The 27,563-nt window shown below is 36.1% G+C and overlaps 1 long non-coding RNA gene across 3 annotated transcripts in view; it reads right to left on the minus strand.

Annotated features, from left to right (window-relative positions):
- Positions 1-27,563, minus strand: part of LOC111175257 (uncharacterized) — a 323,793-nt gene that overhangs the window by 286,968 nt on the left and 9,262 nt on the right. For all 3 annotated transcript variants that reach the window (XR_016388718.1, XR_016388717.1, XR_016388719.1), the window contains exon 2: positions 22,624-22,712. This is a non-coding gene — a long non-coding RNA (uncharacterized LOC111175257). The remainder of the gene's footprint in view (positions 1-22,623; positions 22,713-27,563) is intronic.

Consider the following 27,563-nt stretch of genomic DNA (forward strand, 5'->3'; position numbering starts at 1 on the left):
TCTTCAAAAGCACTCTGTTAAATTTCGTGTTGAAAGCTTTGAAAGATGTTGGGAACTTCAGGATGTCAGTCAGAAAATAAGCTCCACAATTTTCCCTCCTGTCTTGGTATTTAATGAAATGGGTGTTGTCATGTGACAGAAGGGACAAAATTGGAATGAGCCTGGACAAGATACGTAATATAAGAACTTACAATATCTTTGTAAAACCTCTCCATTTTCTAGTCAGACTTGGGCCATTCGGCCCATACATCTCCTAAGAGTCAGTGAGAAATGAATGTCTTCATCTTCCCCGTGGCTATGGACCTTAGAGCAACTTAGGCTTGCCTGGCATTGTAAAAAATTCATTCCCACCCCCCTGCTCAGAAACCCCAACTCAGTAAGTGGTTTGGGGAAGGGGCCTAGAATTTGTGTAATTGCTGACCAAGTGGAGAAATTCTGGCAGTTGGAAACCTACAGAAAGGTGGGAAGCAAACTGCCTCTGCCTTAGTGTCGGATCCACCCAAGATGTCTTTAGCCCCATTCTTATTCTTTCTCTGACTTCCCAAACCCATAGTACCTGTGTGATTCTGCAAGTCTTTTCCTCACCTTCTAGAACTTAACTTCATCTCTATTAGACTTATATCATCTGCTGTGTCACTATCACATGATAAAGTTCTGGTCCATTCAACACAGACCTGCCTGCTGCTACACACATGTAAGGAAGAAAAAGTCTTACTCATAGGTTGGCCAGATGTTTTTCTCAGAGTCAGGCCTAAGTCTTTCAGCCACAGATCAAAACTGTCAATAACTTCACAGTCATTCTGAACTGCTAATCTATCCAGATCTCCCTGGCACCGTCCAGAGAAATTATCTAACTAGGCTTTTGCTTTCCCCAAGCTTCAGCTCAGTCCTTAATCATTCTGAGTTTTTCCTAAATCCCTCTGTAATTGATGAGCATTGACTGGGTTTCTCTACTTCCGTATCTACTAGATACCAATATTATTTTTATTTTTGCTTTGAATGTTTCTACACTACCAATAGCCTTAAGCTCACCTGAGGATGCTTTCAGCCTCACATCCTTTCCTCTCAGGAGCCCCACTTCCTCCATTCCATGTGATTCCAGTGGGGACTGCCAATCCTCAGACCTCACCTCTCTCATCTCAGGAACAGGCACAAGACCAAGACTTGCCAATCAGAGTCTCCTGCTCCCCAGGACTCAATGGTTGGTGTACTTACTCCAGGGAAGGTTACTTGGGGTCTTTTTTTTTTTTTTTTTAAGGGACTGATATGGAGGCAAAAAGAGTGGAATACACTAGAGTTATAAGGGTTATTTTGATCCAAATATACTTGGGACCATCTTTCCTATCATTTGAAAGAGAACCTGACATAGAAGCAAAGCCAACAGCAAAGAAAACAGAGTCAAGAGATAGAAAAAAGAAACAGATGCCTGACAACATCATTTAAATAACTGGGGACTGTCATGTCTGAAGCAGTGAATCCCTGAACTTTTCAGTTATATGAGCCAGTAAATTCTCTTCTTTTGACTAAGATGGTACAAGTTAGACTTCTGTCACTTGTAAGAAAAAGAACTTGACCAATTTATCTCCACACAGCACACAGCACAGCGATGCCACAGTCACTTTTAGGGAAGGGAAAAAATTTCACCACTATTATATACTTCACAGTGTCACAGAAATTATGTTCTTTCTTTTTTAACCTCAACCAGCTAAATAACGGTGACGAGGTTCCCAATTAGTCAACACTTAATGGGCCTATTTTATTTTTAAACACTACACTGCCTTAGGTATCTGTGGAGAGGTGTGTGTCAAGTTACTGGCTTGTTCCCAATACAGAGGTAAAGCCAACTTGTATTTGTCAACATGGCCATTCTTATTCTTTCATGGATACGCCACGACATACACACAAAACCTGTGTATTAGTGGCCTGAAGCTTACAGGAAAACTTAGCATATCACTAATCTCAACTAGTAATTATCCCTTCCCAAGTTCCCCATTTCTACCAAAGCTTCCCCTTCTCCTTTGCCAACTACATTTGACCCATTGTTATGGTCTGTTGCTTCTTTTTTAATAAGGTCTCTTAGGTCTGATGCTGTCTTTCTATTTTCACAGTCACACCCTTTATAGGGTCTGAGCACCCTCAGTCACCCTTCATCACATGGCTCCCTAACCAATGTGTTAAAAGGTGTTCCCAAATCCATTGCCACTGTATTCAATCCAGGCCCCTCACCATTCAGCACTTCGTCCTCCTCTTCTCAACTACCATTTCCAATCTCTCCTCCATTTTCTCTTTTGATCCTCTTTTAAGTTGTTTTTTAAAAGTCCATTTAAGTTACTATCCTAAGTGGGGTCCACCCTGTCAGAGCCTGTTTTTCATATTTAAACAAAATCATGTTTGGAAAAAGATTTTGTATAATAGCACAATTCCTAGGAACAATTTTATGGTAAGAGTGAAAGGAAAAAACTGTGTGGTTTGATATTTTAACTTGATAAAAATGTTTTCTAGGTTTCATTGTTCCAATTTATTAGTTAAATAATACAATAAGTGCTTCCATATGACAATGACCTCATTTCTGTGAACAAATAAACTGACCTAAATACATGCCAAGAGAGATTGCTCAACTAAATCCATGAATGTGGGATTAGAAAATATAATGAACTCTAGCCAAGAAGAGTAGATGCTGAGAATATAAAATACCGTATATAGTTCAGGTATATAGAAATACAGTTTATTTAGAAATTAAATCCTCTTTAAACACTCAAAAAATAGAAAATTATGAGTGTGATCCTGAGAGAGTCAATCAACTAAAAGGTTTTTTTCCACATTTTGAAGTTTATTGTCTTTTAAGCTCATTCTGTCTAAACAAGTAGTTGTTTTGAACAGGGAGCCTTAAAAACTCTTGCCAGAATTCTCACCCCAAAATAACTAAGAATGGTTATCTGCTGAATATTGAGATCCTGATTTATAGTCTTTTTTGTGACATTTATATTAAAATGACATCTCCCCATTGAAACTAAAAGGAATACTAAGTAAACTACAAAGGCTAAACTTCAGATTATGAACAATTTACAAGGTCAACAATATGACTTGCAGGTTAATCACCAAGCAAATAACTTGACTTCACAGTTTATGCAATTCAGATTATCAAGGTTCATTTTATTAACTCAAACTTGATCTGAACTAGCATGAAGATATTTATAGTCTTTGATTTTTTTTATTCACCCACTTATTGTGAAATATTAATGGGAAGTGCTACCTCAGTGAAAAGGAAAAATTCTAAATTCCAAAACAATCTGGCCCCAAGTGTTCTGGAAGAGGGATGTGGACTTGTCCCTTTGTTTTATAACATCGAAATGTTAATCCTGTTTCTCCATTGTGTACAGATTTTAGAAACTAGATTTAACATTAGTGTCTTCAACAGAAAGTTCCGTAAGTGATGAGATTAGCCATTTTCTCACCTGCCTTATTACCAAGTATTATTTATTATTGACCAGCTACTCTGAATAGAGCACCGTGCCAGGCCCTGGGGTAACAAATAGGGAAAAGGCATGATCCCTGATGCTCAAAAACTAGTGGAGGAGTCATGGGGCATGCATTTTTTAAAAATCCATCAAACCTATAATTAAATTCTTTAGAATCTGCAAGGAAAGAATGGTCACTCAAGACTTTAATCTCCTGGGGGCTCTATGAAAGAAGTGAGACTTGTGCTGGACCTGGAAGGATACATAAGAATTAATCAAATGGAGAAGAGGAAAGTGCATTCCAAAATAAGGGAAATGACATAAACACAAGAAATTTTAATGTGCAGAGCCAGCTCCTAGATAATGAAATGACCAATTTAGGTAGAATGGAAGAGGTAAGGGATTTATTTAATACTGATTATTTTTTGCAGGCACTCAACTGGAAACTTGAAATACAACTGATAAATAAGAGAGTATCTGCTCTATAAGAACTATAATCTAGTAAAATCTACATAAAGAATTGTCCTAAAATTTTATAGGAGCTGTGATAGTGTGACATGAGGATACAAAGGAAGAAATAATCAAACCTTTGTGGATAGCTAAGGAAAGGCTTCTTAGTGAAAGTACTGATTGAGTTGGGTCATAGAAAGTACATTAGGATAACCACATGCACAAAGTCAGAGGTTGTTCTAAAAACACTGTTAACTTAAATGGATCTACATTGTAAAGTTTAAAGCTCTTACAACACGAAAATTCTACAACCTCTTTTGATAACCCATTCCAGCATTCAACAGCTCCGTAGCGTTCTCTCTTACAAAGTCCTTTTTCCTCATCATCTTGACACCTCTCTTATAAAACTCAACATGGAGTATTTTATAACTTCTAGTTAACGTTTATCACACTCATATTAACCTTTTCTGTATGGGACGATTAAAAGGGAAAGACATGTTGCTTAAATTCCAATACAGACAACTTTAACTCTGTAACTCTGATTCAGAGGAATACCTGATTTAGCCTCTGTGCTCACAATCTACCTTTGTTTGGTTTCCTTGGGTTGCTGTACAAATACGGAGAACATTTCTGCCTTAGGAAATAGGATTAGCTAAAACCAAGGTGCTTAAAATATTTCCCAATGCAAATATAAACAACACTGGAGTGTTTATCCATCAATCATTCCAAGTACTCATCATGGGCTATTTTACTTCCCACTTTAGTTTACTCTTTGTAATCCCTTCTCTTCAACATACTCAGGCACCCTATTAAACAATAACAAAGATTTTCTTTCTGGTATGGGAATCCCTCTCTTGCCATTGATAGAATACAAACATACACAAATCCCTTTAAATTTTAAGATAATCTTATTGCTTAAGAGTCAAGCTCCCCCAACCTTCTTCTTAATGGACTTAGTGTACTTTTTTTAAATACATGACCCATGAGCCCCCAATTTTCTTACAGTAATCACATTCCTGGTTTTCATGTACTTAGAGAAAGGACTTTCCCATATTTTCCAAAGAAAATGTCTTCTTTTTTGTTCACATTACCATATGAACAGATACATTCTACCATATATATAGAATTATATCATAGTTGATCCTTCAAAACAGAAGCCCCCCTTTTCATCCTTATGCCTACAATACAACTTCTGGTACATAATAGTGCTGTCTAAATAGCTGGTTGAATGAATTATAGAAATAAAATTAGTGGAGTTATATTGTAATATGTAATACTACTTTAAACCAATGATGCATATATTAAAATTAAAAGCTCAATATTTTATAAATTTCATATAGTCATTAACAAGATAAAATACCTCTAGAATTTTGAGTTTTGCGAAAAAGTTACTTGAAAGAGAAAATATCAATTTAGTTTTAGTTTGGGGGAACTAGGAACCCGTCAGAAATGCAGAAAAAACAGTCTTATCATATTTGTGCATGTTGAGTGATTTGGTAACTCCCTACCTTCAGTGTTCCAGAAGCTGTTTTTATTTTAAAACAAAATAAACTTTTCAACAAAGTTATAACAACTAGCTCATCTGTCAGTAGTAAAAATATGCCAAGGAGTATGGAGAAGATATTTTTGGGCAGAGCTGCTTTCCCAAGTTAAGAGATCCAGCAACCTGGATCTCTCCCACTCCAGAAATCACAATTTTTAAAGGAGCCTCAGGGCAGCTTTCTGCCTTGCCTAATCCTTCCTATCTCTAGCAGCCAACCCTAGAAATGCTATTTTCTTCCCAGCCTTTATGATTCCTGTATTGGCCCCACATTTCCTGACTTAGGCTCATTTCATTATTTTCCTAGGGGTTAGGTACACTCCGTGACTTTGGTCCTAGGTTTCTGCCACCCAGATTACTGCCTATGACTAGTTAGTTATAGCTACCCCCTGGTCCTAATCTGGTGGAGCCATAGACCTTGCAATGGTTGAGACTCCTCTATGGAAGTAGAATGTAAGTTTAGGTTACAGAAGACAACTCTTAGTATGACGGATTCCTTCCAGAACCAACAATAACATATTTACTGAGAACTTTTTTATTAACAAAGCACTTTCACAAACATCTAATTCAACACTTTTGCTTTAAAGATTTGTCTTCATCATGCCTTTCAAAAACTCAACTTAGTTTTTCATAAAAATAACTTTTCCTACTCATTTTTCATGGATTATATAATATTTAATTAAATTATATAATTGCAATCACAAATACAAGGACAAGCAAGGCTAATTCATGGTAAGAATCATCATCACTTGTCTTAATCACCTCAGGATGCCATAAAATATACCACAGATTCAGTGGCTTAAGCAACAGAAATTTATTTTCTCATAGTTCTGGATGCTAGTAAGTCCAAGATCAAGGTCCAGTCAATTCGGTTCCTGGTTACAGCTCTCTTCTGACTTGCAGATGGACAGTTTCTCCCTATGTGTTCACAGGTGAGAGGAGAGGCAAAGAGAGAGCTCCCTGGTGACACCTCTTATAAGGACATTAAACCTATCAGATCAGGGCTCCACCCTTATAACCTCATTTAACCTTAATTACCTCCTCACTCCAAATACAGCCACAGTGGGGGTTAGGGCTTCAACATATGTATTTGGAGGGGACATAATTTAGTCCATAGCCTCACTCAGTTGGAGAGTCAACTTGCAGGAGCATACTAATGAGTACCCTACCAGATGCAAGTGAGTGTTCAGTGATTCTAGACATATGTCACTGTTTCACAAGGAGAATAAAGAGTTTTGGCTAATCTGGCAAAGGGGTTAAATAGATCAATGAAAAGAGTTTCAACGATCTAATATAACTACAGTTATATAACTATCTAAATTAATTTTAAATTAAGATAATTTCTACCATTACTTTCTTAGTAGAAATTAAGACAGTTGGAGGAGGGAGACCTGGTTCACCTGCCAGTCACTTGGATGACTCTTTTAGTTAAGAAAATATGAATCAGTATGGCTTCTGTTGTCCTTGGGTATTAGTATAACTAAACCATTGTTTATTTTTGTTTTGAGTATTTAGCACAAACTTCCTTCTCCCATGGTGTGTCTGATAAGCATTTCAAATCTCTTGACCCTCAGATATTAATTTCTTCTCCTTAAAATGGCCTTCAACTGTTTATTTGGTTGACTCCATATGTCCTTGAGAACTGAAATCAAGCATCACTTCTTTAAAGTTCTCCCTTATCCTCCCACCCCTGTCTGATTTAGATCTCCTCCATTGTACTGAGGCAGCATCTACACACACTATAATCATACTGACCTGTGACCACTGATTTATTATCTGCTTCTTCACTGGACTGGAAGCTTCCTGAAAGCATGAACCATGTTGAATTTCATCCATTCAACATGGATGGATGGATGGGCAGACAGATAGATAGATAATAAACCACATTTAATCTTTACAAGCAGAGATTTGAATTCAAGTCAATATGACTCCATGACTTCAAAGGCCAGGCTTCTTTAAATATAATATGGTTTCTCTTTCATTCAGTTAATGAATAAATTTATGGGTGGAATGAAATGAGTTATCCAACTAGTCTATAAACTCTGTATTGACTTTATTTCTACTTACAGAACACTGAAATATCTTAATAATATTAATAATCTGATGTTTTCAGTTATTTTAGTAAATCATGAGGCTTAAAAAAAGATATTTCATTTTCCTCCTTTCCTCAGCAATTCCTTCCCTATGCAACAGCACAACAACAATAAACAAACAAAACTATTAAATGTTTCCAAGCATGTTCTTGTACAGAATTTTCTACTAAGTAGTTAATTAAACCTAAAGATTTAATACCATATAGACTGAAATGAAGAGATACTTCTAAAAAAAATTTTCTAATGGGAAAAGAGAATAGTATAGAATTTTAAAACTTCTGTTTTTAAATAAGTGAAAAATTTATATTAGCTATTTAAGAAATTCCTAAGGACACAACTAGAATTACACTAGTTCAGCATGATTTGGGCCAGGCCCAGCTGCAGATAATAGTAAAAGGCAGTTGTACAACTATTCAAAGGACCCTTTCTCACAGTAAATCCCAAGATTATATTGGTTATCATCCTTATTTAAAATATATGGATGATATGTACCAAGATACTGAAGTGTTTGGGGTTTAGATGTCAATTTGTTAATGTCTTTAATTCTTACTCTGATTTCCTTTGGCTCCAAATGCTGTAGTTTCTCAACTCTCCTTGTTTCTGGCCAAGATAAAAACCCAAATAGTTCTCAACTAAAATGAAGTAAACGAAGTAAAATATTTATTTATCTAGAAGAAAATTACTTCCCTGAACACTTGTTATGATATACCACTCTTCCCACCCCAAACTCCACTTCCTTTCTTCACCAGTGGGAGTTTTAATATATAATACTTTATAATGCATAATGTCAGGTAAACTGACCAAGCATATATTTTTTAAAAAGACAGAAATAGAGGTAGAGGTAGGGATAGAAATGGAGATGCAGCTAGAGGTAGAGGTAGAAGTGATACAGGTAGACATGACAGAGATACAGAAGTAGATTTCAATCTACTCTTCTGAAGTCATGATCTGGTGACATTAAGGTGTGAACAGATTTTTACTGTTTCTAAATTTATGAATTGATGTTTAACTGTAAATTAAGGAGAGATATGTGAGAGCATTTCTTTCTGAACAAAGCTAGGACCTCCTATTGAATTATACTTAATATAAAAGCTCACCTTATCTGGCCTGATTGACAACAGCACTGACAGTAACCTGTTTAGAAGAATTTATCTTAGTGTCTTCAACTGTATAATACCATGACAAAAGTGTTTCTCAAAGCATAAAGAACACCTATGTCAGCATTTCCTCAGATGCTTATACATTTCTTACCGCCACTCTATGTCTACAGAATCAGAAGCTTGGAGTTGAGCCCTAGAATCTGCATTTTAGTGAATTCCTTGGATAATTTGTAGGCATGTTAAAGTATAAGAAACCTGCCATAGCCAATGACTAGCCAATAAATAGTGAAGGTAGAGATTATTAGTAAGGTTTAAGTTTTCTCTACCCTCTTAAAGACTCAGCAGCCAAGGTATCCATAGCAGGGCTCCAAAACATAAATGATATGGCACCAAAACACATGATATCAGTTTGAAAAATCTATTCTCTATCACTTGTGATCAAGATGTGCATGGTGTACTTGGGGCAGGGGGAGCAAGAAGAATCAGTAGTGTTTTGGAATTGATTTTTACAGGTTTGTGAGAAGGTTACTGCTAAATTTTACAAGTCAGATGTTAGATAGCCACCATTAAAAATTAAATTATACAAACTTGAAATTCACTACATTATGTTAAAAACTAAGCTAATAAAATTTAAAACTCAAGACAGCAGAAGCAAGAAGAACTACAATCCTGCAGCCCATGGAACAAAAAACACATTCACAGAAAGACAGACAAGAAGAAAAGGCACAGGGCTACGTACCAGATGAAGGAACAAGATAAAACCCCAGAAAAACAACTAAATGAAGTGGAGATAGGCAACCTTCCAGAAAAAGAATTCAGAATGATGAAGCAAAGATGATCCAGGACCTCGGAAAAAGAATGGAGGCAAAGATCAAGAAGATGCAAGAAATGTTTAACAAAGACCTAGAAGAATTAAAGAACAAACAAACAGAGATGAACAATAAAATAACTGAAAAGAAAAATACACTAGAAGGAATCAATAGCAGAATAACTGAGGCAGAAGAATGGATAAGTGACCTGGAAGACAGAATGGTGGAATTCACTGCTGCTGAATAGAATAAGGAAAAAAGAGGGCTTCCCTGGTGGCTCAGTGGTTGAGAGGCTGCCTGCCGAAGCAGGAGACACGGGTTTGTGCCCTAGTCTGGGAAGATCCCACATGCCGCGGAGCAGCTGGTGCGTGAGCCATGACCTCTGAGCCTGCGCATCCAGAGCCTGTGCTCTGCAACGGGAGAGGCCAAAACAGTGAGAGGCCCGCGTACCACAAAAAAAAAAAAAAGAAAAAAGAATGAAAAGAAATGAAGACAGCCTAAGAGACCTCTGGGACAACATTAAACGCAACAACATTCTCATTATAGGGGTCCCAGAAGGAGAAGAGAGAGAAAGGACCGGAGAAAATATACAAAGAGATTATAGTTGAAAACTTCCCTAACTTGGGAAAGGAAATAGCCACCCAACTCCAGGAAGCACAGAGAGTTCCAGGCAGGATAAACCCAAGGAGAAACATGCTGAGACACACAGTAATCAAACTGACAAAAATCAAAGGCAAAGAAAAATTACTGAAAGCAGCAAGGGAAAAATGACAAATAACATACAAGGGAACTCCCATAAGGTCAACAGCTGATTTCTCAGCAGAAACTCTACAAGCCAGAAGGGAGTGGCATGATATACTTAAAGTGATGAAAGGGAAGAAACTACAACCAAGATTACTCTACCCGGCAAGGATCTCATTCAGATTCAATGGAGAAATCAAAAGCTTTACAGACAAGCAAAAGCTAAGAGAATCAGCACCACCAAAACCAGCTCTACAACAAATGCTAAAGGAACTTCTCCAAGTAGGAAACACAAGAGAAGAAAAGGGCCTACAAAAACAAACCCCAAACAATTAAGAAAATGGTCATAGGAACATACATATCGATAATTACCTTAAACGTGAATGGATTAAATGCTCCAACCAAAAGACACAGGCTTGCAGAGTGGATACAAAAACAAGACCCATCTATATGCTGTCTACAAGAGACCCACTTCAGACCTAGGGACACATACAGACTGAAAGTGAGGGGATGGAAAAAGATATTACATGCAAATGGAAATCAAAAGAAAGCTGGAGTAGCAATACTAATATCAGATAAAATAGACTTTAAAATAAAGAATGTTACAAGACACAAGTAAGGACACTACATAATGATCAAGGGTTCAATCCAAGAAGATATAAGAATTATAAACATATATGCACCAACATAGGACCATCTCAATACATAAGGCAACTGCTAAAAGCTATAAAACAGGAAATTGACAGTAAAACAGTAATAGTGGGGGACTTTAACACCTCAGTTACACCAATGGACACATCATCCAAAATGAAAATAAATAAGGAAACAGAAGTTTTAAATGACACAAAAGACCAGATAGAGTTAATTGATATTTATAGGACATTCCATCCAAAAACAGCAGATTACACTTTCTTCTCATGTGTGCAGGGAACATTCTCCAGGATAGATCACATCTTGGGTCACAAATCAAGCCTCAGTAAATTTAAGAAAATTGAAATCATATCAAGCATCTTTTCTGACCACAACGCTATGAGATTAGAAATGAATTACAGGGAAAAATATGTAAAAAACACAAACACATGGAGGCTAAACAATACATTACTAAATAACCAAGAGATCACTGAAGAAATCAAAAAGGAAATCAAAAAATACCTAGAGACAAATGACAATGAAAACAGGACGATCCAAAACCTATGGGATGCAGCAAAAGCAGTTCTAAGAGGGAAGTTTATAGCTATACAAGCCTACCTCAAGAAACAGAAAAATCTCAAATAAACAATCTAACCTTACACCTAAAGGAACTAGGGAAAGAAGAACAAACAAAACCCAAAGTTAGCAGAAGGAAATAAATCATAGAGATCAGAGCAGAAATAAATGAAATAGAAACAAAGAAAACAATGCCAAAGATCAATAAAACTAAAAGCCAGTTATTTGAGAAGATAAACAAAGTTGATAAGCCTTTAGCCAGATTCATCAAGAAAAAGAGGGAGAGGACTGAAATCAATAAAATTAGAAATGAAAAAAGGAGAAGTTACAACAGAAACTGCAGAAATACAAAGCATCCTAAGAAACTACTACAAGCAGCTCTATGCCAATAAAATGGACAACCTGGAAGAAATGGACAAATTCTTAGTAAGGTATAACCTTCCAAGACTGAACAAGGAAGAAACAGACAATATGAACAGACCAATCACAAGTAATGAAATTGAAACTGTGATAAAAAATCTTCCAACAAACAAAAGTCCAGGACCAGATGGCATCACAGATGAATTCTATCAAACACTTAGAGAAGAGCTAACACCCAACCTTCTCAAACTCTTCCAAAAAATTGCAGAGGAGGGAACACTCCCAAACTCATTCTATGAGGGCACCATCACCCTGATACCAAAACCAGACAAAGACACTACAAAAAAAGAAAATTACAGACCAGTATCACTGATGAATATAGATGCAAAAATACTCAACAAAAAACTAGCAAACAATCCAACAACACATTAAAAGGATCATACACCATGATCAATAGGATTTATTCCATGGATGCAAGGATTCTTCAATATATGCAAATCAATCAATGTGATACACCATATTAACAAATTGAAGAATAAAAACAATATGATCATCTCAATAGATGCAGAAAAAGCTTTTGACAAAATTCAATACCTATTTTTGATAAAAACTCTCCAGAAAGTGGGCATAGTGGGAACCTCTCTCAACATAATAAAGGCCATATACGACAAACCCACAGCAAACATCATTCTCAAAGGTGAAAACTGAAAGCATTTCCTCAAAGATCAGGAACAAGACAAGGATGTCCACTCTCACCACTTTAATTCAACATAGTTTTGGAAGTCCTAGCCACGGCAATCAGAGGAGAAAAAGAAATAAAAGAATACAAATTGGAAAAGAAGAAGTAAAACTGTCACTGCAGATGACATGATACTATACATAGAGAATCCTAAAGATGCCACCAGAAAACTACTAGAGCTAATCAATGAATTTGGTAAAGTTGCAGGATACAAAATTAATGCACAGGAATCTCTTGCATTCCTATATACTAATGATGAAAAATCTGAAAGAGAAATTAAAGAAACACTCCCATTTACCATTGCATCAAAAAGAATAAAATACCTAGGAATAAACCTACCTAGGGAGACAAAAGACCTATATGCAGAAAACTATGAGACACTGATGAAAGAAATTAAAGATGATACCAACAGGGCTTCCCTGGTGGCGCAGTGGTTGAGAGTCCGCCTGCTGATGCAGGGGATGCGGGTCCGTGTCCCGGTCCGGGAGGATCCCACATGCCGTGGAGCGGCTGGGCCCATGAGCCATGGCCGCTGAGCCTGCACATCCGGAGCCTGTGCTCCGCAACGGGAGAAGCCACAGCAGTGAGAGGCCTGCGTACCGCAAAAAAAAAAAAAAAAAGATGATACCAACAGATGGAGAGATATATACCATGTTCTTGGATTGGAAGAATCAATACTGTGAAAATGACTATACTACCCAAAGCAATGTACAGATTCAATGCAATCCCTATCAAATTACCAGTGGCATTTTTTACAGAACTAGAACAAAATGTCTTAAAAAATTTGTATGGAGACACAAAAGATCCCGAATAGCCAAAGCAGTCTTGAGGGAAAAAAAGTGGAGCTGGAGGAATCAGACTCCCTGACTTCAGACTATACTACATAGTTACAGTAATCAAGACAATGGTACTGGCACAAAAACAGAAATACAGATCAATGGAACAAGATAGAAAGCCCAGAGATAAACCCATACGCCTATGGTCGGCTACTCTATGACAAAGGAGGCAAGGATATACAATGGAGAAAAGACAGTCTCTTCAATAAGTGGTGCTGGGAAAACTGGACAGCTACATATAAAAGAATGAAATTAGAAAACTCCCTAACACCACACACAAAAATAAACTCAAAATGGATTAGAGACCTAAATGTAAGACCGGACACTATAAAACTCTTAGAGGAAAACATAGGAAGAACACTCTTTGACATAAATCACAGCTGGATATTTTTTGATCTGCCTCCTAGAGTAATGGAAATAAAAACAGAAATAAACAAATGGGACCTAATGAAACTTCAAAGCTTTTGCACAGCAAAGGAGACCATAAGCAAGAAGAAAAGACAACCCTCAGAATGGCAGAAAATATTTGCAAACGAATCAATGGACAAAGGATTAATCTCCAAAATATATAAACAGCTCATATCATATCTGATAAAGGAGTAGTATCCAGAATATATAAATTATTCTTACAACTCAACTATAAAAAGAAAAATAACCCAAGTAAAAGATGGGCAAAAGATCTGGATAAACATTTCTCCAAAGAAGATATATAAATGACTGATAAGCACACAACAAGATGCTCAACATCATCAGCCATTAAGGAAATGCAAACTAAAACCACAATGAAATATCACTGCTCATTTACTAGGATGGCTGTAATCAAAAAGACAGACAATAACAAATGTTGGCAAGGACTTGGAGAAATTGGAGCGTCCTCGTACACTGCTGGTTGGAATGTAAAATTGTATAGCCAGTATGGAAAATAGTCTGGCACTTCCTTAAAAGGTTAAATACAGAGTTACCATATGATTTAATAATAATTCCATCCCTGGATAAATACCCAAGAGAAAAAATATATATACATGCAAACTAAAACTTATACATGAGTATTTATAACAACATTAATCAAAATAACCAAAAAGTAGAAACAAACCAAATGACCCTGAATTGATGAATAAATAAATAAAATGTGATATATCCATATGATGGAATATTCAGCAATAAAAAGAAATGAGGTTGGGGCTGTGCAAAGATCCTGTAAGGGAAACTAAATAGAAGCAATGAATGAGACAAGAAGAACCAACCCTTGCAACCACCCTGGCAGCTCTAGGTCTCACTGGTCTCACTTTACATACAGGTAAACAGAAGCTCAAAGTGGTCATGCTACAAGATGCCATAGTAAAGCAGTGCCAGAATCTAAATCCTGGGTTCTCTGGGTTAGTCCATGTTTTTCCACCCCTATAGGATGATTCTAAAACTGTATATATTATTGCTATTATCATACTCATCTACTGTTTTGGCATGAGGTTTTTGGCCAGTAATTTACCATAACAGTTACATCGCTGAGTTAAATTTCTCCCACTTGTGAAGAACACAAACAGCACATAGCAGCAATCCCAATCAAAATTCTTAAATGATTAAATTGAAGAACTTCTTTGGATTCATAAGGCTACCCATAGCAAGGCATGTTTCTTACGAAGTTCTGGAGATAGCACTGGGAAAGGGGCCTGAGAACATCCCCAGAGAGGAAGCAGTTTCAGGTTTCCACTGTAGCCACGGATATGTAAATTTACTTCCTCCTCTCCTTTGCTGCTCAGTGCTTTTTAACTCCATGTTTGGTTTCACCGTATTCTTCCTTCTGTCCTATCTTCCTGTTTCTCCACTTTAACCAGCGTACTGTATACAGTTAAAGCAGCATATAAAATGACTTTAACTTCTGGAGTACAGGAGTATTTAAATCTAGGAAACATAATTTTAGCATAGTGATAATGATTTAAAAATAGAGGGCTTCCCTGGTGGCGCAGTGGTTGAGAATCTGCCTGCTAATGCAGGGGATACGGGTTCGAGCCCTGGTCTGGGAAGATCCCACATGCCACGGAGCAACTGGGCCCGTGAGCCACAACTACTGAGCCTGCGCGTCTGGAGCCTGTGCTCCACAACAAGAGAGGCCGCGACAGTGAGAGGCCTGCGCACTGCAATGAAGAGTGGCCCCCGCTTGCCACAACTAGAGAAAGCCCTCGCACAGAAACGAAGACCCAACACAGCCAAAAATAAATAAATAAATAAATTTAAAAATAGAAAGATTATATTGCAAAAAAACATATTTAAACTTTTAAAGCAGCAAACATTTATATTTGAGTCAAAAAATTCTTATCCAGAAATTCCTAAAATTGACACATCATTAATATAGATTTTTTTCACTCTTTTACAAAACTTAAGCCTAGATCCTTCATGAAGTGCTTTTTTTTAATTAAAAAAAATTTTTTTATGTGAGCACTGCATTTTTTTTAATGAAGTGCTTGTTTTTAAAATAAAGTCCTGACCTCTAGTGGCTACAATGAATTAATTCAATACCTAAATCTACTGAAGTCTTAACATCACAAAAAGGAGACAGCCAGACATTATAACCTCTCATCAATGTAACACAATAGGCGAAATACAAACTCACCTATGAAATATTTGTGAAAAAAAATCAAACTTGGATCTGTCTAGCCTCCAGGTCTAATCTAATAACCTGGTTAGAGGAAATAAAAAGGAGATAAACACGTTAAACAATATCAATCTAGAATGTCAGAAATTCTACCCCACAAAATGTCCAATCTTTTTTTATTTTTTTAACAAACAAAGGATGTGAAAAAATGGAGACAGAGCTTCATAGATTAAAAGTATCTTAGGGACTTCCCTGGTGGTCCAGTGGTTAAGACTCCCCACTTCCACTGCAAGGGGCATGAGTTCAATCCCTGGTCAGGGAACTAAAATCCCACATGCCGCAGGGCATGGCCAGAAAAGTAAATAAATAATTTTTTTTTTTTTAAGTATCTTAAGAGACATATTAAGCAAATGCAATTGTCGATCCTGTTTGGATCCTGATTTGAAAAATTTTTTTTAATTGTGAAAACTAAGAAAATGTAAACACAGTGTATCAGATGATATAATGGAATTATAGTTTACTTTTACAGTGTGATATTGATATTATGATTACTTTTTATTTATTTTTATTTTTTTTTTATTTTATTTTTTTGCGGTACGTGGGCCTCTCACTGTTGTGGCCGCTCCCATTGCAGAGCACAGGCTCCGTACGCGCAGGCTCAGCGGCCATGGCTCACGGGCCTAGCCACTCCGCGGCATGTGGGATCTTCCCGGACTGGGGCACGAACCCGTGTCCCCTGCATCGGCAGGCGGACTCTCAACCACTGCGCCACCAGGGAAGCCCTATGATTACTTTTTAAATGATCTCTTGGAAATACATAGTATTTACAATTAGAATTTTTTAAGTTTAAAGAAAAGAACTACAAGTAGAAGAAACTATAAATGTGAAGGCCTGGAGGCAGAAATGTGTTAAGGTGAGATCAAAAAGGTCATGGAGGTGTGAGAAATAAAGGGTTTTGTAGGATTTTTAATGACTTTGGCTATGTGAAGTCATCAGAACACTTCTAGCAGAGGAGTGATATAATCAGATTTAGATGTTTAAAAAAGGTCATTCTGTATGGAAAGCAGATGTCAACAGGCAACCAGTTAAGAAGCTATTACCATAATATAAAGAAAATGGTGGCTTGGACAGCATGGTAAGAAGTGGTCACATTCTGGTTATATTTCAAAAGCAGAACTGACAGGATTTACTGATGTCTAAGTATGAGTGTGAGAAAATGAGAGAAGTTAAAGACAGTTTCCATAGTTTCCTAGCCTGCGCTATTGGAAAGATGGAGTTGCCATTTACTGAGATGGGAAAGGTGGCAGGAGAAGACTTGGTGAATTTGAAGTTCAATTTTTACCATGTTTTTCCCCCAGTTTTATTGAGATATAATTGACATATAATATTGTATTAGTTTCAGGTGTACAACATAATTTGATATATTTTGAAATGATCACAATAAGTCTAATTAATATCCATCACTTCACACAGTTACCTATATATATATACATTTATGGAGGGAAGGGGAGAGAGAAAGTGAAAGGGAGGGAGGGAGGGAGAGGGAGAGAAACACCCTCCACAACTTCTTTATCCATTCATCTGTGGATGGATGCTGAGGTTGGTTCCATGTCTTGGCTATTGTAAATAATACTGCAGTAAACATGGGGGTGCAGATGTATCTTCAAAATAGTGGTTTTGTTTCCTTCAGATATATACCGAGAGTGGAACTGCTATATCATCCAGAACTATTTTTAATTTTTTCAGGAAACTTCATACTATTTTCCATAGTGGCTGCACCAATTTACATTCCCACCAACAGCACATGACGGTTCTCTTTTCTCCATATCCTCACCAACACTTGTTATCTGTTGTCTTTTTGATGATAGCCATTCGAACAAGTGTGAGGTGATCTCTCATTGTGGTTTTGATTTGCATTTCCCTGATGGTTAGTGATGATAAGCACCTTTGCATGTACCTGTTGGCCATTTGTATGTCTTCTTGGAAAAATGTCTATTCTATTCTTCTGCTGGTTTTTTAATAAGGTTGTTTTTTGCTACTGAGTTATATGAGTTGTTTATATATTTTGGATATTAACTCTTTAACAGGTATATGACTTTCAAATATTGTCTCCCATTCCATAGGTTGTCTTTTCATTTTGCTGATGATTTTCTTTGCTATGCAGAAGCTTCATAATTTGATGGAGCCCTACTTGTTTGTTTTTGCTTTTGTTGCCTTTGGTTTTAGTGTCAAATCCAAAAATTCATTGTCAAGCCCACTATAAAGGAGCTCACCTCATGTTTTCTTCTAAGGCTTTTATGGTTTTAGGTCTTACATTCAAGTCTTTAATCCATTTTGAGTTAATTTTTGTGTATGGTGTAAGATAGTGGGCCAGTTTCATTCTTTCACGTGTGGCTGCCCAGTTCTCCCAACACAATTTATTGAAGAGCCTGTTCTTTGCCTATTGTATATTCTTGGCTCCTTTGTTGTAAATTAATTGACCACATATGCATAGGTTTATTTCTGGGATCTCTATTCTGTTCCATTGATCTATGTGTCCTTTTTTATGCCAATACCATACTGTTTTGATTACTGTAGCTTTGTAATATTGATTGAAGTCAGGAAGTGTGATAACTCCAGTTTTGTTCTTCTTTCTCTAGACTGCTTTGGCCATTTGGGGTCTTTTGTGGTTCCAAACATATTTTAGGAGTTTCTTTTATTTCTGTGAAAAATGCCATTGGAATTTTGATAGGGATTGTAATAAATCTGTAGATCACTTTGGGTAGTATAGATACTTTAACAATACTAATTCTTCCAATCCATGAGCACAGAATATCTTTCCATTTATTTATGTCTTCAGTTTACTTCATCAATGTCTTATAGTTTTCAGTGTACAGATTTTCACCTCCTTGGTTAGATTTTTTCCTAGGTATTTCATTCTTTTTGATGCAATTCTAAATGGAGTTATTTTCTCCATTTCTTTTCCTAATAGTCATTAGTGTATACAAATGCATTGATATTTGTATATTGGTTTTGTATCTTGCAAATTTACTGAATTTGATTATTAGTCCTAACAGTTTTTTGGTGACATCTTTAGGTCTTCTATATATGTCATCTGCAAATAGAGACAGTTTTACATCTTCCTTTCCAATTTGGATACATTTTATTTATTTTCTTGTCTAGTTGCTCTATCTAGGACTTCCAGTACTATACTGAACACAAGTGTCATGGGCATCTTTGTGTTGTTCCTGATCTTAGATGAAAAGTTTTCAACTCTTCATCATTGATTATGATGTTAGCTGTGGGCTTGTCATATATGGCCCTTATTACATCAAGGTATGTTCCATCTACACCCAGTCTGTTGAGAGTTTTTATCATGAACGAATGTTGAATTTTGCAACATAATTTTTCTGCATTTATTGAGATGATCATATAGGTTTTATCCTTCATTTTGTCAATATGATTGATTGATTTGCAGATGTTGATCCATCCTGCATCCTAGGAATAAATCCTACTTGATCATGGTGTAAGATCCTTTTAATGTAATGTTGAATTGGTTTGCTAATATTGGGTTGAGGATTTTTGCATCTATGTTTACCAGTGAAAATTGACCTGTAATTTTCTTCTATCGTAGTGTCCTTGTCTGGCTTTGGTATTAGGATAGTGCTGACCTCATAAAATGAGTTTGAAAACGTCCTCTCCTCTTCTGTTTTTTGAAAGAATTTGAGAATATTTGATATTACTTCCTTAATTGGTTAGTGGAATTCTGTGAAGCCATCTATCCTGAACTTTCATTTGTTGGGAGAGTTTTGATTACTACTTCAATAACCTTACTAGCAATTTGTCTGTTCAGATTTTCTGTTTCCTCATGATTTAGTCTTTGTAGGTTGTATGTTTCTAGGAATTTATCCATTTCTTTTAGGTTGTCTAATTTGTTGGTATATAATTGTTCATAGTAATTTCTTATGATCCTTTATATTTCTATGGTAACAGTTGCAATGTATCCTCTTTCATTTCTTATTTGAGTCTCTTTTTTTCTTGGTGAGTCTAGCTAAAGGTTTGTCAACTGTGTTTATCTTTAAAAAAAAAAGCAGCTCAATCTTTTCTATTCTCTTTTTTTAGTCTCTATTTCTACTCTTTTAAATTTATTTCCTTCCTTCTACTAAATTTGGGCTTAGATTTTTTTCCTAGTCCTTTGAGGTATACAATTAGTTTTTTTAATCTGAGATCTTTATTGCATCTTAATGTAGGTGTTTATTCCTATAAACTTACCTCTTACAACTGCTTGTGCTGTATCCCATAAGTTTTGGTATGTTGTTTTTCCGTTTGTCTCAAAATATTTTTTGATTGCCCTTTTGATTTCTTTGACCCATTGGTTATTCAGAAGCATGTTGTTTAATCTCCACATAAATTCTCCAGTTTTCTTCTTATAATTGATTTCTGATTTCATAAAAGATGCTTGATATGAGTTCAATCTCTTAAATGTATTAAGACTTATTTTGTGGCCAAACATGTGATTTATCCTAGAGAATATTCCATGTGTGCTTGAGAAGAATGTGTATTCTGCTGCGTTGGGATGGAATGGTCTGTATATTTCTGTTAAGTTCATATTTCTGTATATGTTTGTTAAGTTCATCTGATATAACATGTAGTTTAGGACCAATGTTTCCATACCGATTTGCTATCTACAAGATCTATCCATTGTTGAAAGTGGGGTATTGAAATCCTCTACTATTACTGTATGGCTATCTATTTCTCTCTTCACATCTGTTAATATTTGCTATATATAATTAGGTGCTCCCATGTTAGGTGTATATTTACAAATGTTATATTGTCTTGGAACGACCCCTTTTTCATTATATAATGACCTTCTTTGCCTATTATTAGACTGTGGCTTAAACTCTATTTTGTCTGTTTGTCTGATATAAATATAACTAAGCCTGTTTTTTTTTTTTTGGTGTCTATTTGCATGAAATATCTTTTTTTCATCCCTTCTCTTTCAGTCTGTATACATTCTTAAAGCTAAAGTGAAAGAGCATATACTTTTTAAAAATTCATTTAGCCATTCTATGTCTTTTGATTGGAGCAGTTTTTACCATGTTAAACTTGAAGCTTACTAGATAGATTTTCAAGAGGAGATGTGGATGAGTATGGAGTCCAGGGGAGTAATCTAGGCTGGAGACATAAGTATAGGAGTTGTGAAACTCTACCACTAACTCTCCTTTGCCTTTCTTAACTTCTCCAATTTCCTCACCTTTTAGATAGGACCAAATGTAACTGCCATTTTTGTAGGTTAAAAATGGTAAAATATAGCAATTTCATATGGTTCAACCAAATATAAATGGAAAGATTCCTACCCTATTTCTTAAGGCAGTTAAAATGTTCAATGAGATTAACGTGTGAAAATTTACACAGTAAATGTTTAAAGTATTGTTATGAGAGAGCTTGTCTAGTTACAATTTAGAAGAAGCATTTTCATAACTCAGAATTCATTCTCATGCAACACACATTTTAAGATGATTTCAGGTTTTCTCTATGTGGAATCTGTTTAGGGAGGTCCCATGACTGGAGTTAAAGCATTTAGCAAATGTTTGAATGCTCTGTGCCAGCACAAAGCTCATCACCTGTTTGAGAAACTGCTCTTAGACGATGCTGGAGAGATAAAGTCTGCCTAAACGTGCTTTTTATTTTTTATTTTATTTATTTTAAACCTGCTTTTTAAAATAATCTGGTCTAGACTTATCCAATCCTGGATCAATACCCCTAATTAGCATACCAAAAAGTGGTCCAGTCTTGACCCAGGACCTGCTAAAGTCAGTTTGAACTCCACTCAGTGCTGGATAACCTGGTTAGGCACTCTGTATCTAGCAGCAATACCTTAGTTTGGGTCATTTCTCTTATCTTCAACTAACCATTTAGTCCCATGGTTTCCTTACAGTTCCTGGAATGTGTCAAGGATTTCCCCTCTCCCCTCTATTCATTTCCCCACCTTTCACTTGTGGGTTCACCCTCCTCACCTCCTTCAGATCTTTGCACACATGTTAATTACTCATGGAGTCTTTTGTTGACTATCCTTTTGCAAATCAAAACCACTCCACCTAGCTCCATCCAGAACTCCCTATCTCTTCTCCCTGATTTACTTTTTTTCTTCAGGGCACTTATCATCTGAGAAAGCAAAAATCCCTGAAATCTGGAAATTGGCCTGATATTCACAGCTAGGCCATGGTGTTCTCCTGTTGGCCATAAACAATCTCACAGAATGTCAACAACAGGCAAGGACACAATTATAAAATTGTCCCTGCTTTCTGACAACATGGAATCCAAAGAAAATCTCCACTTATTAGAACCTCCCCAAAGTTATCCAGCCAAGGCCTAAATCCTATAATAGGTTCTTTTTAATACCCTCTTACTGAGCTCCCCCACAGTTCCCTGTGGTGATAGTTCTCCCTCACTGCAACAAGTAATAAACCCAAGTTGTTCAACTACAGGTGTGTTCCTGGTGATATTTGCCTGGAGGACACTGATACGTCTAACATACTATCTGTTCTTCTTACTTATTTTTTGGTTGTCTGTCTTTTCCCACTAGGATATATTTCTATGAGAACATGGATTTTTGGCTATTTGGTCAGTATTAACATTGCCAGCAGCTAGAACCATGCCTGGTATATTACAGGCTCTCAATAAATAGTTCTTGAATGAATGAATGAACAGTAAGCACTCACATTTCAGTAGGCATTAGAGATGCAAGCACGAACCAGAGCAAGTCCTTGAGATCTTCAGAGTTTGACTAGTACTGGTTCAGTAAGTTTGCCTGAGGAAAGGAAGAAAGCGGCAGAGACAGAAAGTCAAATTCTGCACTGGGGCCTGCTGTGTAACTCTGTTTTCCCTTCCTGCTTTCTTTTCCCTTGCTTTCTTTCTTTATCAGGATCATCCTTGGAAGAAAGTCAGACACACTCTCCTGAAACCAGTGCTGGCTAAAAGAAACTATGGTTTGACCTGTGCCAATGAGAACTGAAAATGTTATGGAATCTTCATGCCAAATCTATAAAACTTAACTATTTATGGCCTCACTGAGACAATGCTTCAAGAATTAGAGATTCGTTCACTGTAATTTAGAAACCCCTCTTATGGTTCTCAAATTTCATGGCATGTAAGAATCCACTGAGGAGTTAGAAAAAGAGACTATTTTTAGTCAAAACAAAATTGACTAAGTTTATAACAAAATGAATACCTTGAGCTTAAAGGCTTAAAAGATCTAAATTTACACGTCTACAATTTTAATAAATTGAATATTCATTAAAACACTGGCAACTATAAATAGTTTTTTTAAGCACAAAATTTTCCCTCAAGACAATTAGCAATACAAGTGACATTTCTCAGGCTTCTTTGCAAAGCCTTTTGCCTCTACAGCCAACACACATACTTCTCCTTTTCCTTGGTTTCAACTATCATCTTTATACCAATTATTAATAAATTAATCATTATGATTTAGGGAATCTCTTATAAGTGTGGTGACTTTCCCGACCTGGTTGGGGCTATGGAATTGTCCCAGGTAGGCTCCACCCAGGGGACAAAAGCATCCTTTAGCAATAACATTAGCCTGTTACCCTTTGATTGCAACAATGCTTATTTTGGGTAAACTTTTAAAAAGATATATAGGATCTAGATTTTTTTAAAGAGAACAATTTGTTCGAGGAAAATACTAATACAGTACTAGCTATTCCATTTGGTGCCAAAAGATGTCACTTGTACACAGGAAAACTCTCCGTGCCTAATAGAAACAATTTAAATTGTTTTCAGCAAAATTTTTTGAGGCTCTAATTTGTAAGGACACCAGGAAATGCATTCTGGATGATGACAGTATGAACACAACATGGTTCCCAACCTCAAGGGGCTTAAAATACCACAGAGAAACAGATGTGTGTTCAAATAAGTATATATATATATATATATATATATATATATATATTATATATATAATGCATGGTACATACAATGCAAAGCCAGAATTACAAACTGTCAAAGCAAAAATTGCCCCCAATAGAGTTAAAAAGGTAAGGAAGACTTTACTCAAGGCTACCTAAATAGTTAAGAGAGATCAGAACACAGTCTAAACTCAACTCTGCTGAAACAAATAATGGGAGAGTTGTTTTGGTGGCTTTTAAATATTTTTATTATAGGAAAATATACATAAAATTTACTATTGTAACCTATTTTAAATATACAATTCAGTGGCATTAAGTACATTCACAAATGTGCATCAGAATTACCTGTTTCCAGAACTTTTTAATCCCTCCAAAATGGAAACTCAATACACATTAACCAATAATTTTCCATTCTTCCCATCCCACAGTCCCTGATAAACTGTTCTACTTTCTGTCTCTATGAATTTAACTATTCTAGGTATCTCATTAGGTACAATCATACAATAATTGTCCTTCTGTGTTTAGCTTATTTCATTTAGCATAATGTTTTCAAGGTTCATCCATCTTGTAGCATGTGTCAGAATTTCATTCCCTTTTAAGGCTGAAAAATACTCTGTTGAATGTATACACCACAGTTTATGAATTTATCTGTTGATGGACATTGGGTTGTTTCCACCTTTTGACTACTGTAAATAATGTTACTATAAACACTGGTGTACAAATATCTGTTCAAGTCTCTGCTTTCAGTTCTTTGGGGAATATATCTAGAAGTGGAATTGCTGGATCACATGGTAATTCTATGTTGAACTTTCTGAGGAACGACCATACTGTTTTCCATAGCATCTGCACCATTTTACATGCTCGTCTGCAGTGTCCAAGGTTTCTGATTTCTCCGCATCCTTGCCAATGCTTGTTATTTTGTGGGTTTTTTGATAATAGCCATCCCAAAGGATGTGAGGTGGTATCTTACTGTGGTTTTTATTTGCATTTCCCTAATGACTGGTGATGTTGAGCATCTTTTCATATGCTTATTGTACATCTTTGGATAAATGTCTATTCAAGTCCTTTGCCCATGTATATTTCTGATCCTCTGAGGCACAGGCTAGTAAAACTACTCCCTCTTGGGAGGAAAGTACTTGTCCATATTAGGTAAATTATCCATCTCTCCAAGGGAGCCAAATAATAATGATTTTCAAAGGCCAAGTAATAATTCAGTGATGAGTAAAATTTTTCCATAGCAAGTAAGAGTTTAGAGTATTTATACATTCCCCCAAGCCTTTCAATTAGAAATATAGCAGATGGTCCAATAATTTGTTATTTCTAAACCTAAATGCATTTACCAAACATGTAGATGATTATTAGCATTCATAACAATATTTATGACATGTGTGTTGGCTCTGTAGATGTACAACACATAGTCTTGATGACATTATTTAAAATTTTAAAATGTAGTATATTAGGATATGAACTTCTCAGTATTATACACACACACACACACACACACACACACAGAGTAACAGTTGAATAATTACACATCACACACATCTATTCCCTGTTAAGGGTACAGCTAACCAAAATCAGTCAGAAATGTTGCCATTTGTCATAAAATATTTTCCTTTGTTTTCTATCATGGAACTAGCCACAGTGGATGCTAAGGTAGGTGATAAGAGAAGTATATTTGTTTTCAGTGGTTTCTCCAGCTTCTTCTTAGGAGAACTTATCATTGGATGAATCTTATTTGCAGGCCTTCCAAACAAATTTACAGATCTCTATAGGGTTGATGGACAATTATGTCCATGGGCAGTGGGTACTTCAAATGGTGGCAAGCAGTGTTTTCTCTGCCAAGATATATTTAGTTCCAGTGCAGTCAATAAAAAAGAAAACATGGCTGAGTCTTCAGTAAAACCTAAGAGGCTTCCTTCAATATTACACTGATTGAACTATGAAGATTCAAAGCCAAAACAGCTAAATATATAGGAGAGAAAATAGTCCATGTTCTCAAGTAATGAAAAACATATCAATCTATCACATACTATATTCTTCATTTGACTTCCAATTTTTATAAAAGCAGAAATAAAGTGCAGATATCTTTCAAGGCAACTTGAGAAACTATTACAAACTCAACTTAGGCACTGGTCCTGCCATCACCTTCATCTTATTCTCTCATTCTCTCCAAATAGCCTTCCCTTGTGTTTCAAAAAAAACCCTTATGTAGCTTATTAGCTCTCATAATTCAAAAAGTCCTTGAAATAATCTCTTTCTTGATAAAATGACACAAATGATGATCCAGAAGAATAAGCTTATGGGAACCACCGAAAAATCGTTTACCAGTTTATTAATAAAGGATATTGTAAAGGATACAGATGAACAACCAGATGAAGAGGTACACAGGATGAAGTACGGAAGAGTCCCAGGAGCAGGAGCTTCTGTCCCCAAGGAACTGGGGTGGCCCCACCCTCCTGGCATGTGGATGCTTTCACCAAACCAGAAGCTCCTCCTCTGCCCATTTTTCAATCGAGTTGGTTTTTTTTGTTGTTGTCAGGTCATAGGAGTTCTTAATATATTCTAGATATTAACACCTTATCAGATACATGATTTGCAAATATTTTCTCCCAGTCCATGAGTTGCCTTTTCACTCTGTTGATTGTGTCCTTTGAAGCAAAGAATTTTATAGTAGGAGAGGTTTTAAGAGCTGGGGTGAGGACATTGTAGACCACCTGTGTTAACTGGCCTTACCCAAAGGAAAAGTAAACTTTCTCTTATCTTCATGACAGGGGGTACTTTTACAACCTGGAGCTAGGCACCCACGGTGGTTAGGCTCCTACTCTCCCAGCAGACAATGAGCGATGGGAGCATATCTTCCTTTATTATTACATTTCGAAGGGGAGAGAGGAGGTTAAAGCCTCTTTTTTTTAAATTTACATCTCTGGAGGTTCCTTAAAAAACTAAAAATAGAGTTACCATGTGACCCAGCAATCCCACTTCTGAGCATATATTTGGAAAAGATGAAAACTCTAATTTGAAAGATACATGTACCCCAATGTTCATAGCAGCACCATTTATAATAGCCAAGACATGGAAGCAACCTAAATGTCCGTTGACAGATGAATGAATAAAGTAGATATGGTAAATATATACAGTGGAGTATTACTCAGCCATAAAAATAATGAAATAATGCTATTTGTAGCAACATGGATGAACCTAGAGATTATCATACTAAGTGAAGTAAATCAGAGACAGACAAATATAATATGATATCAATTATATGTGGAATAAAAATTGATACACAAATGAACTTATTTACAAAGCAGACACACAGACATAGAAAACAAAATTATGGTTACTAAAAGGGAAGGGGAGGGAGGGATAAATTAGGAGTTTGGGATTAATAGATACACACTACTATATATAAAATAGATAAACAACAAGGACCTACTGTATAACACAGGGAACTATATTCAATATCTTGTAATAACCTATAATGGAATAGAATCTGAAAAAGAATAGATACCTATGTGTGTACCTTATATACATATGTGTGTGTATATATATATATATATATCTGAATCACTTTTCTGTACATTTGAAACTAACACAACATTGTAAATCAACTACAATTTTTTTAAAGACATTAAAAAAATCAATTCTAAAAAAAAAAATTACATATCAAAGGGGCAGAGAAAGAATTTACAAGTTGTCAGAAGTAAATGCTCTAAGAAAAGGTAAGTCATGAGCCT

Source organism: Delphinapterus leucas, chromosome 18 (assembly GCF_059928025.1).
Source record: "Delphinapterus leucas isolate spDelLeu-1000000601 "Yukka" chromosome 18, BTC_Dleu_Yukka2, whole genome shotgun sequence".
In the NCBI taxonomy this organism is placed as follows: domain Eukaryota; kingdom Metazoa; phylum Chordata; class Mammalia; order Artiodactyla; family Monodontidae; genus Delphinapterus; species Delphinapterus leucas.